This window comes from Capsicum annuum, chromosome 7 (genome assembly GCF_002878395.1).
Source record: "Capsicum annuum cultivar UCD-10X-F1 chromosome 7, UCD10Xv1.1, whole genome shotgun sequence".
NCBI classification, from domain to species: domain Eukaryota; kingdom Viridiplantae; phylum Streptophyta; class Magnoliopsida; order Solanales; family Solanaceae; genus Capsicum; species Capsicum annuum.
The window spans coordinates 20578642-20595910 of NC_061117.1; positions in this window are offsets into that span (position 1 = coordinate 20578642).

A 17269-nucleotide genomic window follows, 5' to 3' on the forward strand; every position below is an offset into this window, starting at 1 on the left:
AGAAAAGACCAGAGATGGATACGAAAAAAAAATATAATAATATAATAATAATAATAAGTGTAGATAAAAAAAATAAGTGTAGACAAAAATCAGGAAGATGTCAAAATGACCTCGCTACCCTTAAAAGCTGGTAGAAATGAACATGAATTTAGGACAATTTTACCAATGTGATTCCCAAGCTTGTTGTGTGCCTCAGTCCTAACGGATGTCATCTTTGATAAGCATGTTCTTTGAGATAACAGTGGCAGGTTTGCAGCACTCTGGCTAGTTACCCATACTTCACTAGATCCAAAGCAAAGCTCACCATCGCTAGCAGGGAGATTGAAAATTTGCTCATTGACCCAAATCAGGATCACAGGGAAGAAAGTTCTGAACACAATGATGAGGTAGTAAGGCTCAGGCAACAATTGATAGATTTACACCGGGCATGGGCCAGTGGAATGCCTCCTCCTCCGCTCCCTAAAGGTCTTGGGAATATCTTTAGCTGTCCACCGCTCTCTCAGGCGCAATCCTCTACTCCTACTGAGTCACTTGAGCACGCGCCAGGATTCACTCCGCAACATTATTATCTTGGCAGTTCTGGCGTGCCCTTGGCAGCTCCCCAATCAAGACCAGCTACTCAGCCAACACCACCAATCACACCGGTATTCGTGGCTCTGCCACCACATGAAACTCCCATATATGCTGTGCGTCCCATAATGAGGCTTCCTAGGTCTGCCAGTGAGCCAGTACTGAAGGTTTCAGATAGTCAGTATTATGCCCCGGAGACTACTTTGCAAATGAATGAACCGTATGGGTACACTCACCCACCTGTATTTCTATTTGATACGGAGAAACCTATCGCAACAGAGGAACATGATATCATAGCCCGAAAATTAAAAAGTTTAGAACAGGCCATGAGGAATTTGCAAGGAATCGGAGATTATAGGAGTGTTTACTATAAAGATCTTTGCATGTTCCCAGACATCAAAATGCTTAAGTTCGAGAAGTATGCAGTACACGGTGATCCCGTGGCACACTTGAGACGTTATTGCAACTAGTTGAGGGCTGTAGGAGCAAAGGAAGAGCTGCTCATGGACTTCTTTGGTGAGAGTCTTTCTGATCTGGCCTCAAAATGGTTTATCGATCAAGATATCAATAAATGGAACAGCTGGGATGACTTAGCTTCTGAATTTGTTCAACATTTTCAGTATAACATCGACCTAATTCCGGACGAAAAATCCTTGGTTAGCATGAAGAAAAAGATCACTGAAGGTTTTAGGGAATACACGATAAGGTGGCCTGAACAGGCTGCCAGGGTAAAGCCTCCAATGAAAGAAAGTAAGTTGGTAGAAGTTTTCATTCAGGAACAAGATGAGACCTATTTTCAATATTTACTTCCGGCAATGGGAAAATCTTTTATGGAAGTCCTCAAAATGGGGGAGATGATAGAGGACGGAATTAATACCAGCCAAATAGTGAGTTTTATCGCATTAAAAGCCACCACACAAGCGATTCAAGGTGGATCTAGCGTATTTGGAGGTAAAAAGAAGAAAGAGGATACGACGACTGTCATAGATGGAACCCATTCCTATCCCAAAAGACCACCTCACCCCTATCCCCAATCCCAAGCCCAAGTCTATGCCCAAGCTTCATATATTCCTCCCCACCATTACTACCCTCCACAAAAACCTTTATATTCCATTCCACCACCCCCATACCCAGTATATAGCGTGCAACCATATGCCCAAACCCTTTCTTACCCGCAGTGGCGTACGCATGCTCCACAAAATCACCCATTCGCTCCACCAAATTACCAAAATCCTCCAGACCCAGTTTTAGCCTAGGCTCAAGTATAAAAAAGAGAAGGCGGTCAAAAATCAATTCACACCTCTTGGGGAGTCATATGCTAGCTTGTTTGATAGGTTGAGAAAGTTGAAGGTTTTAAGCCCGATTCAAGGAAGGCTTTCAAATCCACCACCGAGGAATCTCAATTATTTTTTAAGGTGTGCGTACTGTTTTGATATGCCAGGCCATGATATCGAGAAATGCTGGCATTTAAAGAGAGCTGTCCAAGATTTAATTGACACAAATTAGATACTAGTTCAGGCCTTGGAGGGTCCAAACATTAACCAGAATCCGCTGCCAACCCCTGCTAAAGCCAATATGTTAGAATTGATATATGATGGGAAAGAGTCTTTGAGGGTTTATAAGCCTATTGTCAAGATACAGACCATTGAGGAGAAATTGGTGAATGTAGCGGAGTCTTTAAAAGTAATGTCATTGAATCGAAAAGGAATGAGAGAAGATAAAGCCCAAGAAAGCACAAAGAAACCCCAGGTCACAGTACAAGGTGCCAAAAGGTATGTTGATTTAAGTCAGGATAAACCTAAGTTGACAGTGGTGGGAGCTCTGAGTCAGCTCATCTTGACGGTGAAAGGAACATTGGCAGCACCTATTGTCCTCAAACTGGTGACCCAACCTCTGATAGTTGATACGAAAAGGGTTCCCTGAAATTATGGGTGGACTGTGATGACCTATCACGGGAAAGAAATAGTGGAAGATGTAGATGAGGTAGGGGGTTTAACTAGGTCAGAAAGATGCTTCGTGCCTGAAAGCTTAAGAAAGGTCAAGCCAATAGTGAGTGGACCTTCATTTATCAAAAAGCCTATCACCAAAGAAGAAGACGAAGAATTTTTGAAAAAGAAGAAGTTGCCAGAGTATTCAATAATAGACAAGTTGAAGAAAACCCTTGCTCAAATCTCCCTCTTATCTTTGCTATTGCACTCCAAGGAGCATCGTGATATTTTACTGAAGGTATTAAATAAAGAATATGTTCCTAGGGAGATTACAATAAACCATCTTGAGAAAATGGTCGGACAAATCTTTGAGGTCAATCGGATCAGCTTTTCTGACAATGAATTGCTTGTTGAAGGTACAAGGCATAACCGGGGCCTTTACATTACAGTGAAGTGTGAAGATTTCTATGTCACTCATGTTATGATTGATGGAGGTTTAGGTGCAAATATTTACCCTATTTCTACTTTGCAAAAGTTGAATATTGGGGCTGATAGGATCAGGCCCAACATGTATATGTTAAGGCTTTCAATGGTGTAAAATCAAATTCCATTGGCGAAATAGAATTAATGTTGACCATAGGGCCTGTTGAGTTCGCCATAGAGTTTCAAGTATTGAATGTAGACTCCTCTTACAATCCGTGGATCCACAAGGCCAAGGCGGTTGCATCTACACTACACCAAATGATTAAGTTTGAGCATGACAGGCAAGAAGTGGTTATTCACGGTGAAGGATATTTGCCCACCTGTGAAGATTCTCCCTTGTCTCTTATTAAAGCAAATAACGTAGAGGAGACATTCGTCTATCAAATTTTTGATACAGTGCCAGTGAATCGTATCCTTGAATGGAAGGTTATACCGGGACCGCAATTATTTTTTTCTTCTATGATGATGGTGAGTGAACTTTGGAAATATGGATTTGAGCCAGGAAATAGTTTGGGAGCATCTCTGTACGGTATAGTTTGTCCCATATGTCTGAGTGAGAACATGGGCACGTTTGGTCTGGGATTTGGTCCTACGGCTAAAGATTTGAAGAAAGCCAAAGGAAGGAAAAAGGAAACATAGTCACTCCCTAGCCCAATGCCACTACTCAGTGAATCATTTGTTAAGAGTGGTGTCACGAAGCATGTGGAATTTGAAGTTGAATTGGTTGATGAATTCCAGAACCTTTTTATTGAAGTTGATATGTTCGAAGCAGGAGAAGGTACCAGTATGGCAGACGTGCAATTCATAGGTCCAGCTGTCCAGCTTAATAATTGGGAAGTCACTCCTCTCCCCGTCAGGAGGGAGTTTTGGTAGTTTATTTTATTTTTCTTTCTTTTTATCCGAGTTATTTTAGGGTTGTAATTTGGATTTTAGTTTGTTTATGTTATGTTGGCATCTATGTTTAAACCCTTCTATCTTTTTATTTAATGAAATGCAATGTCCCTTTTGTTTTGTGTCTAATATATTTTGTTTTTCTTTTTTTTTTACACAGTTCTCTTTATGCTGATTCTAATTACATGACATGCATGTGGAATTTTTAGCCTGATCTTAAAATCCAAACTAATCAAGATTTAATGAAGCAGGATGGGGAATATAATGAAGGAAAAGCACTAGAAGAAATAAGCAAAGAGTTGGAACAGTTTGAAGACAAACCGAATCCTAATTTGAATGAGACTGAGCCAATAAATCTAGGGGATCAAGAAGATGTTAGGGAAACTATAATTAGTGTACATGCTTTGCCATAGCTAAAAGATGGAATGATTCAAGCATTAATTGATTATAATGATGTTTTTGCATGGTCTTATGATGATATGCCTGGTTTAAGCACTGAATTAGTGGCTCACAAATTGCCAACTGATCCCGCATTCCTTCCTGTCAAACAGAAGTTGAGGAAGTTTAAAACGGATATAAGTATTAAAATTAAAGAGGAAATCATGAAACAACTTGAAGACAAAGTAATTCGAGTAGCTCACTATCCCATGTGGTTATCCAATGTTGTTCCCGTACCAAAAAAAGATGGCCAAATTCGAGTATATGTTGATTACTGTGATTTGAATAGAGCAAGTCTGAAACATGATTTTCCATTGCCCAACATCCATAATTTGTTAGACAACTGTACTAAACACGAGGTTGCCTCTTTTGTGGATTGCTATCCTGGATATCACCAGATCATTATGGATGATGACGATGCAGAGAAGACATCTTTTATCACACCATGAGGGACTTATTATTATCGAGTGATGCCGTTCGGTTTGAAGAATGCTGGAGCAACATACATGAGAGCCATGACCACTATATTTCATGATATGATGCATAAGGAGATTGAGGTCTACGTGGATGATGTGATTATTAAGTCAAAAAGTCAGGCCGACCATGTTAAAAATTTAAGAAAGTTCTTTGAAAGGCTTCTTAGGTATAATCTCAAACTCAACCCGGCAAAATATGTATTTGGAGTTCCATCTGAAAAGATGTTGGGTTTGTAGTTAGTCGTCGGGCAATTGAATTGGATCCCTCAAAAATCAAAGCCATTCAGGATTTTCCCCCGCCCAAGAATAGGACGGAGGTGATGAGTTTGCTTGGTATACTGAACTACACTAGCAGGTTTATTGCTAAACTCATAACCACTTGTGAGCCCATATTCAAGTTGCTGAAAAAGACTGCTGCGGTAAAATGGACTGAAGAATGTCAGGAAGCGTTCGATTGAATCAAAAGATATTTATCAAATCCGCCCGTGCTGGTGCCCCTGGAGCCTAGTAGGCCTTTGATCTTATATTTATTAGTCATGGACAATTCTTTCGGTTGTGTCCTGGGTCAATATGATGTCACTGGCAAAAAGGAGCAGGTTATTTATTATCTTAGCAAGAAGTTCACTGCACATAAGGCCAGGTATACTCTTCTTGAAAGGACGTGTTGTGCCCTAACTTGGGTAGCACAGAAGTTGAAGCACTATCTCTTATCCTATACTACTTATCTCATCTCCCGCATGGATCCTTTGAAGTATATCTATTAGAAGCCTATGCCGACAGGTCGATTGGCAAAGTGGCAAACATTTCTTACCGAGTTCGACATTGTATATGTGACTCGAACCGCCATGAAAGCCCAAGCCTTAGTAGATCATCTTGCTGAGAATCCCATCGATGAAGAGTACGAGCCATTAAAGACATATTTTCCTGACGAAGAAGTATCGTGTATTGATGAAGTCATTATAGATGCTGATCTAGGTTAAAGGTTATTCTTCGATGGAGCTGTCAATATGAAAGGAGTCAGAATAGGTGCGGTTCTTATCTCTGAATTGGGACAACATTTCCCGATAACAACATAACTTTGATTCTACTGTACTAATAATATGGCAGAGTATGAAGCCTGCATTCTTGGTTTGAGGTTACTGTTGATATGGGAGTCCAAGAACTATTGGTGTTGGGAGATTCAAATTTGCTCGTCCATCAAATTCAAGGTGATTGGGAGACGCGAAATTTGAAGCTCATCCCGTATCGACAATGCTTGTAGGAGCTATGTCAACGGTTTGTGTCAGTAAAATTTAGGCATATTCCAAGGATTCATAATGAAATTGCTGATGCTTTAGCCACTCTGTCTTCAATGCTCCAACATCCTGACAAAGCCTATATCGATCTAGTGCATATACAGAGTCTTGATCAGTATGCTTACTATAATGTGGTTGAAGAAGAGTTTGATGGAGAACCTTGGTTCTTGGATATCAAGCGGTACATTCAGTTAGGAGAATACCCAGCATATGCCACCAACGATCAAAAGAGGACTATTAGGCGTTTGGATAGTGGATTTTTCTTAAGTGGGGGAATCTTATATAAGAGACCCCCAGATCTGGGACTTTTAAGGTGTGTAGATACAAAAGAAGCCTCGGAAATCATGGTTGAAATACACTCTGGAGTATTCGGGTCACACATGAACGGTTATATCTTGTCAAAGAAGATTCTTCGAGTAGGTTATTACTGGCTTACTATGGAAAGGGATTCTATTCAATTTGTTTGAAAGTGTTATCAATGTCAGGTACACAGTGATCTGATACATTCTCCTCCTGTTGAATTATATGCAATGGCCGTTTCATGGCCTATGGCCGTTTCATGGCCTTTCTTGGCTTGGGGAATGGATGTGATTGGACCGATTGAGCCGAAGGCATCAAATAGGCATAGATTCATTTTGGTATCAATTGACTACTTCACAAAGTGGGTAGAGGCAGTAACATTGAAGTTAGTGTCAAAGAAGGCTATGGTAGATTTTGTTCATGCCAATATCATTTGTAGATTTGGAATTCCTAAGATGATTATTACAGACTATGCTTCCACTCTCAATAGTCATTTGATGCAAGAAGTATGTCAACAATTTAAGATCGCACATTGAAATTCTACTCCATATCGCCCAAAGGCCAATGGTGCTGTAGAAGCCGCCAATAAGAATATAAAAAAGATACTGCAAAAAATGGTACAAGGGTCTAGACAGTAGCATGAAAAGTTTCCGTTTGCATTGCTAGGTTATCGCACCATTGTTCGCACTTCAATAGGGGCAACTCCATATTTATTAGTGTATGGGACAGAAGCAGTCATCCCTGTAGAAGTTGAAGTTCCCTCTCTTTGAGTCATTGTAGAAGCAGAGATTGATGATGACAAATGGGTAAAAAACTGACTAGAACATTTGAGTTTGATTGAGGAAAAAAGGCTAACGTCTACGTTTCATGGCCAGTTGTATCAGAGGAGAATGGCTCGAGCGTATAACAAAAAGGTCTATCCCACGAATTTTGAAGTTGGTCAGTTGGTATTGAGGCATATCCTTCCTCACCAGGTTGAATCGAAAGGCAAGTTCTTCTCTAATTGGCAAGTTCCCTTAGTTGTGAAGAAAGTGTTGCCCAATGGATCCTTATATTTGACAAATACTGAAGGAAAAATGGCAGAAATGACTATCAATGCTGATGCGGTCAAAATATATTATGTATGATATTTGATCCTTTGTTGATTTTATTGCATGTTTAGTACTTGCATTTTTTAAGATTGATATGATGAAGGCATTTTATTCTTCTATCCAAACATTGTGTCATCCTTTGTTTACCCGTTTGAGCATCGTTTTAATTTTCTTTCATATCCCTCTTTTGGAATCAAAATGGAGTCAAAGATAAATGTCGAGAAAATAAGAATAAAAGAAAGAGTTCAAAAATTTTAAAAAAAAATCAAAAATCAAATCAAAACAAAGAACAAGCTGATGGAACTACGTGCGACCTGATTCTCCTCTCTCAGGAGTGAGATATGTAGGCTGCCCTATTTCGGGCTCGGTCCAACCAAATAAAGATTTAAGATTCACCCAGTCAACAAAACTGGTGCATGAGTTAATGTGTTGTTTGAGTCGATTCCAAAAGTCGTAAGTCCCACCCCCACTTCAAGTATAGTTTGAGCCCCTTACCATCTTTTTCTAACCTTAACCAAAAGCCAAGTTACAACCAAAGAAAGTCCTTCAGATCAACTTTTGATAATGTTAAGGCTAAGCATGCAATGGATATGATGATACATTATGAGGTACCATTTGTCTCCCTCAGCATAAGAAATCAGGAAAGAAATACAAAAATAAGAGTCTTATTGATGAAAACCCTCGTGGGCATCATAAGATGATGGTGAGTTGAGAGAAATAAAAATGAGAGAGTCTTATTGGTGAAAACCCTTGCAGGAACCATAAGGCGATGGTGAGTGGAGAGAAATAAAAATGAGAGAGTTTTATTGGTGAAAAACCTCACGGGCACCGTAAGGCGATGGAGAGTTCAAGAGAAAAGTGAAAAGTAAAAAGAAAGAGATTTGTTGGCGAAAGTTTTTTAAGATGTTGTAAATTGAATGTGATGTATGAGTCCAATGGATTTGAAAAATCAGCTCAGTGGTAAAGGCACGAACTCAACAACAAATAGGGAGTTTGGATAGGAAGATCAGGCAGCTCTATCCAAAATACATGTCATACACATTGGAGTTGGTTGTCGTATTCAGATAAGTTTTCATTTTGAATATGGGACATTGCTCTTTTCTTTCATTTGCATATTCATGCTTTTTGTCTTTTTGTCACCATCATTTCTTTACATTTTAAGTCAAGTCTGTGTCAAAACAAGCGAGAAAGGATTTCAAAATTTACTACCAGTCTTTCCAATTATACGAGGAAAAGCCACGAACAACACAGGAAAGAAATATAATCATAATTCAACACGAAACAAAGGAAGTCTATCAATCGACAGGCTATTGGATTCGTGGAAGCATTCGGATTTGGGAAAAGGGTGCACCTCAGAGGCATGGTAAAATGGAAGCCCATTGTTCGAGTCAGAACTCACTTCCCTCAATATGGATCTGGGTTGCTGATGCGGCATGACAGGGCAAGTGTTAGCGATTTATAACAAATATGAAAGGAACGAGTGCTGGATAGATACCTGAGAAGCTAAGATCTGCAAGCCACCACTAAGTTTTTAACTGATAAATTTTCTTTGTTGAAATAGGGGCAAATTCGCTTCACTTAATTCAGCTACCATTGGAAATGCACATCCGTGAGACTTTACTTTATGTTTAGGACCCTCCTGGAAAATGGGAATTTACTTTATGTTCAGGACCCTCCTGAAAAATAGGATTTTACTTTATGTTTAGGACCCTTCTGAAAAATGGGATTTTACTTTATGTTTAGGACCCTCCTGAAAAATGGGATTTTACTTTATGTTCAGGGATTTTACTTTATGTTCAGGACCCTCCTGAAAAATGGGATTTTACTTTCTGTTCAAGACCCTCTTGAAAAATGAGATTTTACTTTATGTTCAGGACCCTCCTGAAAAATAGGATTTTACTTTATTTTCAGGACCATCCTAAAAAATGGGATTTTACTTAATGTTGAGGACCCTCTTAAAAAATGGGATTTTACCTTATATTCAGGACCCTCCTGGAAAATGGGATTTTACTTTATGTTCAGGACCCTCCTGAAAAATAGGATTTTACTTTATGTTTAAGACTCTCCTGAAAAATAGGATATTACTTTCTGTTCAGGACGCTCCTGAAAAAATTGGATTTTACCTTATGTTCAGGACCCTTTTGAAAAATGGGATTTTACTTTTGTTCAGGACCCTCTTGAAAAATGGGCTTTTACTTACTGTTGAGGACCCTCCTGAAAAATGGGATTTTACTTTATGTTCAAGACCCTCCTAAAAAATGGGAATTTACTGTTAATGCAGGACCCTCTTGAAAAATGGGACTTTACTTGCTGTTCAGGACCCTCCTGCAAAATGGGACAACACTTTAAAAAATGAAATACTACTTTATTATAATTATTGTTTAGGATAATTTTCGTTCTAGTTTTAATTTTGGGTTTCAGGAGCCCGCCTGAAGAACAGGGTGATGAAATAGCAAGTCAGGAGCCCGCCTAGAGAACAGAGTGAAGAAATGAAAAGTCAAGCAACTAAATGATGGAATAACAAGTCAGGAGCCCACCTGGAGAATAAGGTAAAGAAGCGAAAAGTCAAGCATAAGCGAAGCAATTGAAAACCAAGCAACAAGTTGAAAAAAATTGCAAGTCAGGAACCCACCTGAAGAATAGGGTGATGAAAGTCGAGTCATGAGCCAATAGAAGTTGTATAAATAGGATTTTGTAATTTTATTTATGTTTTAACTTGTAATTTTCATTTTTTGATGTAATGACAGGGCCGCGGATCGGAACCTCGATGAAACCTCACTCGACTCTCCAACTCGGTATAGTCCACCTCCTTCCAATCCTTTAAGATACTTGTCACTTGATCCCCTCATAACTGGGGTGGGTAGGATATCCTAAGTCAAGACCTATTTTTCCTCCTTCCTCTTGCTCCGTGCTTTTAATAAAGGTCAGGACAAAATTCTGCCTCGTTGTCTACTGCTTTATATGAAAACACCATATATTTATATCCAAAGGGGTCATGATGTAGACATGTGATTTCGTCCTCTTAAAGTTCAATTTTATTCACTTTTACCCATTTTATTTTATCCTACCATGTACCCTCATCCATGTTATTATTCCCTCACAAAATACAGAAAATAACAAACTTTGGAACAAATTCTATCCTATCCTAACCCCTACATCTCATCCTAACAACCTACCCAAACAAAAATAGACACCTAACCCTTATCCCTCCAATTAAAAAACAACACCTACTCACATACCCTACCTCACTACCCCATCCTCACCTCACAGCATATATACATGCATCATTTTTTTTTCTTGGGGTTAGGCACACAAAATAGAGAAGAGACTCCATATTTTTGCTTTACACACATACACCATCACTCTCTTCCATCTTTATAGGAATTCGCACATACCTCACCATATTCATACCCGCAATACACAACAAACAACAATATTTAATCACATACTCTTTCCCACTCACTATAGAGATTGACCATCTTTCTCACTCTAAACATCACACACAGAAGACACGATACATATGGACCACATACACATATCCATACAGTGAGAGACGTGAGAGAAAAAAGAGACGAACGAAGGGGTAGGATCAAAAATAGAAGGTCGAAAAGGTAGAGTTGACAGAGAAGTAAATCACTGTGTTTATTATTGTTCTGGCGACCAGATCTCAGTCGTAGCTCCGGCAACGATTGAAACCAACTTTAAAACTCCAAAAGGTTTCCCTATTTTTTTTATTTTCCGGTGAAATCCAGCCGAGAGGCCCCACTCTGTTGACTGTCGGGTCAGTCGGAGCTTCGGTGAGTTGCAAACGGTAACCAAGTTATGATTATGGTGGGATTCGATTACGGTTGGTTTGAAATCCAAAAGTTGGGGTTTGTTTTAAGGTTTTTGCTCCAGTTTTAAATCTGTCCCGTTTGTATTTCTTTAATATCGAGTTGGATTTATTCATGATCAAGATTTAAATCAGAGTTCTTCGGACGTGGTTCCATCTTCAATATATTGAAATCGACACTTGAGGTCTCATTCTTTGACTCTTACTTTTTTTTTTGTTTAGATTTGGTGCATTGATGTTATGATTGTGTGTTGTTGGTTGTGACTAGATGATCTTGGTTAATATTCGTTATGTTTACTCCTGAATAATTAATCAGGGTACGAATTTGATGTTAGCATGAGTTTAGATAATTGCATTGTGTAAAATTAATGTATGAAAGGGATTCGGGAGTAAACAGAATGAGAATTGAAACTTTATAAGGTTCCTTTTGATTAGCTGGATTCGTGGGTTGTTGTTTAACTTGAAATGAACACCAATCGGACTTGATAGAATCATGATAGGTCAAGTGGGTAGGCAATCATAGGTTCGGGTAGGCAAAATTTAGAAATAAGTGTTTCGTTAGATGTTTGAATGTGGAGTATGTGTTGAATGTTTTCTACTTATCGCATTCGATTCAAATGTATTCATTTAGCCGGGGAATGCCCCGATGTCTTCTGTACTTATTCACCAGGGAATGCCCCGACGTATCATGTTGGCGGAAAATGATCGTGATGAAGGCCCACGGCGTCGGGTAAGGCATTGGATCTTAGTCTAGATTTAGATTAGAATAGGATTTATATTTTTGTATTTTTTTATTTTTGGACTGTATAATTGGACTGGACTTTACATTTTGGATTATTTTGTTTTGTTTGATTATTTAGCGTGCTTTTGTGTAGTTTATACATTTCTTAGTGCCAAAAAATAGTCGATACACTCTACCAAGCGACCGTGGTTGAACCACCAGATTGAGAGGTGCCTAACACCTTTCCCTTGGTCAACAGAATTCCTTAGCCGGAATCTCTGTTCGCAAACCAGTTTAAAGAGTCAAATGGTTTTGAAAAGGATTTTCTAATGGTGACTTGGCACACCAGATTATGCCAAGTGGCGACTCTGATTTCAAATGTAAAAACAATCCTTCTTCGAAATAAATAATTTTCATTTCTTATCACTTAAATAAAAAAACCCTTTCAAATATTAAAGTATAACCATTTTTTTTAGAGTCGAAAAAGGGGTGTGACATAGACAGATAGAGATGCTCGAGCCTTTATAGTTGGGGATGTCTGTCACGGCTAGGGCCCCAATTTGGGTCATGAAAAATTTGGTATCAGAGAACGGTTCATTATCCCAGGGTATCTGCGAAACCGCATTGGGTAGAGTCTTATTTATCGATGTGTAGCGCACCAGACTTATAGGCAGGAGGCTACTAGGAATTTAAGAATGTCTCTCTTGCTTCGTAATCTAGTTCGTGCTATGGAGCCAGAATGTTTCTCTTTTATACTCTAATTCATGCTATGGTGTCACCTATATGAAAGTAAAGTTATCTCAATTTTTTCCTTACTTTGATGTGCTCAGATATGTCTCATTGTTGAGGTGATTCAAGTGCATAAGTTTAGATTCTACATGGTATGGTCCTTTCTGATTAAGCCATATAAGATTTTAAAGATTGTGCAAGGACTTGAGAAGAGTCTGTTGGTGCTTCAGGGTGTATTGACTCTTGTGTGAACTTTAATTCTGATGAAATCGTGCTTTTTAGCCTGCAGTATTAAGTATATTCGGTCCTTTTTAGAAATTTATGTTGCAGATGTCATGCTTAAAAGGGGATGATATATAGCAGAATGTTGAAACAATATTTCCACCCGAATAGTAGTGTGAGTTAAAGTGTCAGTGTTACGACCTATTGGTAGTGTGATTGGACCAAGAAGTTGATAATGTGAAGTCACAAGGTTTGAAGTTAGAGTGAGGGTAATCTTTGTGTAAATAAATATGTTCAATTGAATAACTGTTGATTGAGAATGATTTCCCATTTTATAGTGATCGACTAATGTGGTAGCTAGTAGCATGTGTGGATTGTATGGTAGTCTGTGGGGGAAGTGTTTGACTCAAATTTTTATTTATACAGAGTAAGATGTGTATTCTTAGATCATTGAATATTGTGTGTCAAGTTTTTATCTTTTGTAATCTTGTTATCATTGTGTTGTTGAAACTAAAAGTCCAGTGAAGCCGTGTAGGGCTCTTTCAATTGACTAGCATAGTTTCTTTGTCATTCATCTTATTTCTTATTGAAAACATAAAATCAAAGTCTAGTGAAGTCGTCTGAGGCCTATTTCAATTCACTAGAAACTTTTCGTTCATCTTGTTGTTCTTATGTTGGCTGGAAATGGCAGTTTAGAGACTTAATGGCAAAAAAAATGGTAAGGTGATTTATTTAATATATGTATAGCTGAATCTTTTTTTGCATGAGATTAAGTTGGCAATGAAGTGATACATCCTTATGTGTTAGTTTAGTAGAAAGTAGAGAAGGAGTTATTAGTTAAGGTGAATTGTTGTTTTCTTGAGGTATGAAAATGGCTAGATTTGCAAGTAAGCTATAATTATAGACTCATGGTTGTTTGTAAAATTTGAAGGCAGTCTAAATGTACGCTTGGGTAAGTAAGTGTGATGTGAGAAAGTCGTATAAGTAGATAAGATTGTTTGGGGTTATAATATAAGATTAAGTTTGACTATGTCTATTATATGACTTTACCCCCCTTCCCCCCCTCCCCGACCTTTTTTTCATTGGTAATTGTAAACTAGTACTACTTTTGAGAAGGTATGTAGTAGATTTTTAAGGTATTTGGATAGAATGTCCCAATATGATAGACTAGTATATTATGTTGCATTCTTCATTGGTGGTAGATGATTAATTTTAGACTATAGGCTTGAATTTAGTGTAGAATGTGGATGTAAGAATAGTGGCTTAAGATTATTGATGAACGTTTTGTGAGAATTGTGTGTAAGGTTGGGTTGTAAATCATGTTTAGCACTAGACATTAAGTTTGAAAAATTGATGTCCATAAAGGTGGATGTGATGATTTCTTGGTTAATGATATTAGTATATGGAAGTGATCTAAAAGGGTTGAACGGTGTATGAAATAGATTAAGTTTATTTGATTCATAGTGAAGTATGATGTTGTATGTATGAGGTAGAAGTATGCCCAAGGTGATTTGAGGTTGTGGTATTTTTTTTCTAAGGCTATTACATATTGTGTGTGGGTAGTGGTACCATTGAGTTGCTAGGTAGAGAAAGACTAGTTAGATGGTACATGGTGTTCTAAATGGCCAAGTTAAGGAGTTTTGATTGATAGTGTTAAGCCTTTTGATATAATCTTGATTCTTATAGTAGAGAGATATAAGTTTGGAGTCGCGATATTGGTAGGCTATGATGGAAGAAGTATGGTCCATCAAAGGCTTAGTGATATCCATGTTAAGTCGTAGAATCTAAGTTTGAGTTTTGAAGGTTGAACTAATAGAGATAAGAGTAGCAGCATCAGAAGGTGTCCACTTGAACTATAGGGTTACTCATGAAGATTCGAAGTTAGTAAGTATTTAAGTATTATGTAATGACTATTGGTGGCTATAGAAGATAAAGTGTATCTCAGAAGGTAGTATTAACCGTGAGTTTTCCACTTTTAGGTGTGTAAGTTCTATGATATATGTGTATGGTCGTTTTTCTTGACCCTAGAGTTTAGTAAGTGTTGTACAGCTAGAGTTTAGTAAGGGATATGTGAAACGTAAGATAATGTCTTGAAGCTAAGGGGGAGATGATAGAATGAATAACCACGTCAGGCTCTCAGATTCTAGCAGTGATGTCAGTGTGATATAAAACATCAGGAAGTAAGGGTGAGACTCAACCCATTCTTATCTCAGTATTTTTTAGTTATCCCAATGCTTACTCAGGGTTCACATTTCAGTTCTATGATTATATTTTATGTTCATGTATATGATAGAGAATCACGTGCTCTTCGAATTCCTAAATGAGGAATTCCTGTTCATTCAGTAGTCGGGATCACATTCTATAAGTTATGAACTCCAAATTGAGGTCATGCATCCCATGACTCATGTACTCACGATTTATAGTGTGCTCAGTTCCCGTAACTTATGCTACATGCCAAATAATGGGCGACATTCATCTTATAAATAGGTATACTCTCAATTTAGATAACTTTGATGAATCCCTGATGTTGATTTGTTGTTCCTCAGGCCTCAGTTAAGTGTCAATTATCGTATAATATCCTTCCATGCTTCAACATCTTATGTTTTAAACTTTTAGTGACTCCTACTTATGTAAAGATAGTGGTGATGAGTAAATGCTTCTTATTGATAAAAGATTATTGTATGCTTTTTTTGGATAAGGCCATAAGTATGAAGTAAGATTTGGGGCCAAGTCTTTGATACATGTGATGGTTAGTGAAAATTTGTTTGTGTATGTTCTTAGGTTAGCATGTGGTAGTTATATTGAGAGTGATTTAGAGAATATGTGAAGTATGTCTTTATGGGTGTTTGCGTTGAAGTACATTTGTGGTTATAAAAATAGGCTTGAATGACATATTTGGATTTTAGTGGAGGGACACAATATGTGCTAGTGAATCCATAGTAAGAGTTCATAGTGAGTCATTGAAGTGGTAAGGAATGTTATGCTTAGGGTGTGAACTTTAAAAAGATATAGAAGGTTGAATCATATTGTTTGGACTAGTATTGTAGTGTGGCATGTTTTATTTTGTGAATTGGAGTTAGGCTTGATCACGGTGAAGGGATTTAAGCTACTTTAGACATTAGTAGAAAGAGTTATTAATGCCCATATGAGAATCGTAAGTTCAATCGAATGTATATGGTATTTGAAGGCGGATAGTACAGTTAAGGGAGTATTATAGGAGTGTGCTAACCTTGAAAGTAAGAAGTTGTATTGCGTAAGGCCTGGTATCTCTATCCTTGTTTATGATTTATATGTCTATATTCCTTGCTATAGAGTAGTGTCAATGTTGTGATGCCTTAGTTGGATGTCTTGTGTAACTCATGTTTAAGATTTTTTGCTCCCTAATGCTATTAGAACTTCTTTAGAAAGAGCGTTGAAGAGGTACTCCAATTAACAATATGTTTTCAGTCTATATTGCCAACAATTCAGCTTAACAGATAGAAAATTTACTGCAGCTTTCTACCTTTTCACCCAGTCTTACTATCCAAAGTCTCATGCGTATGACCATCCTAAGATATAATCTATTCCATCTATGTAAATTGCGAATTTAGTCCAGTCCAAGCATCATGTTTCACATACATCTATTTAGTCATGACTCAGTTCATAAGAGTTCAGCGCATAATCTCAAATTTTTTCAAGTATTTTAGTTCAGACAGTGTAATACCCTGGTACGAACTAAGTCTTATTGCCTCATGATTCGTACTTGCATAAGTTAACACTTCTCAATTCAATGTATATGATTGTATCATAACCACTTCAAGGGAATCCTAAACTCTCAGAGTCAATCAGCTCCTTGAAGCAAGTAAAGTCAAGTCAGCTCAGAATTTAGTTTCGTGATAAAAGTTTAGCTATTTCAGATCAGTGTATCCTTTCTTAGAGGACCTATCATGTCCGCATTATACCTTACCTTTACGGCTTTATCAAGTTCCAACCCATCATTCTGGGAGGAATGATCCCAAGGGGGAGATAATGTAACACCCCGCATTTTCAAACTAGAAATTGAGTCATCGTTGTAACACCCTGCAAGTATCTTCTACTTGTTATCTCCTAGTAGAATGCTTATAGAGTTGAAAACTTGAAAATTTTTCTAAGTGTCAAAAAGGACCGAGTCTCATTTTGAACTTCCAATCTTTAAGGATTTTTTATTCAACCTTCCCGACCTCTGTTTCTTGATTTTTTTGTTGACACACGATGGGGCAAGTTAAGAGTACATATCGGGTGAGTTTTGGAATTATTATATGAGGTTAATGGCAC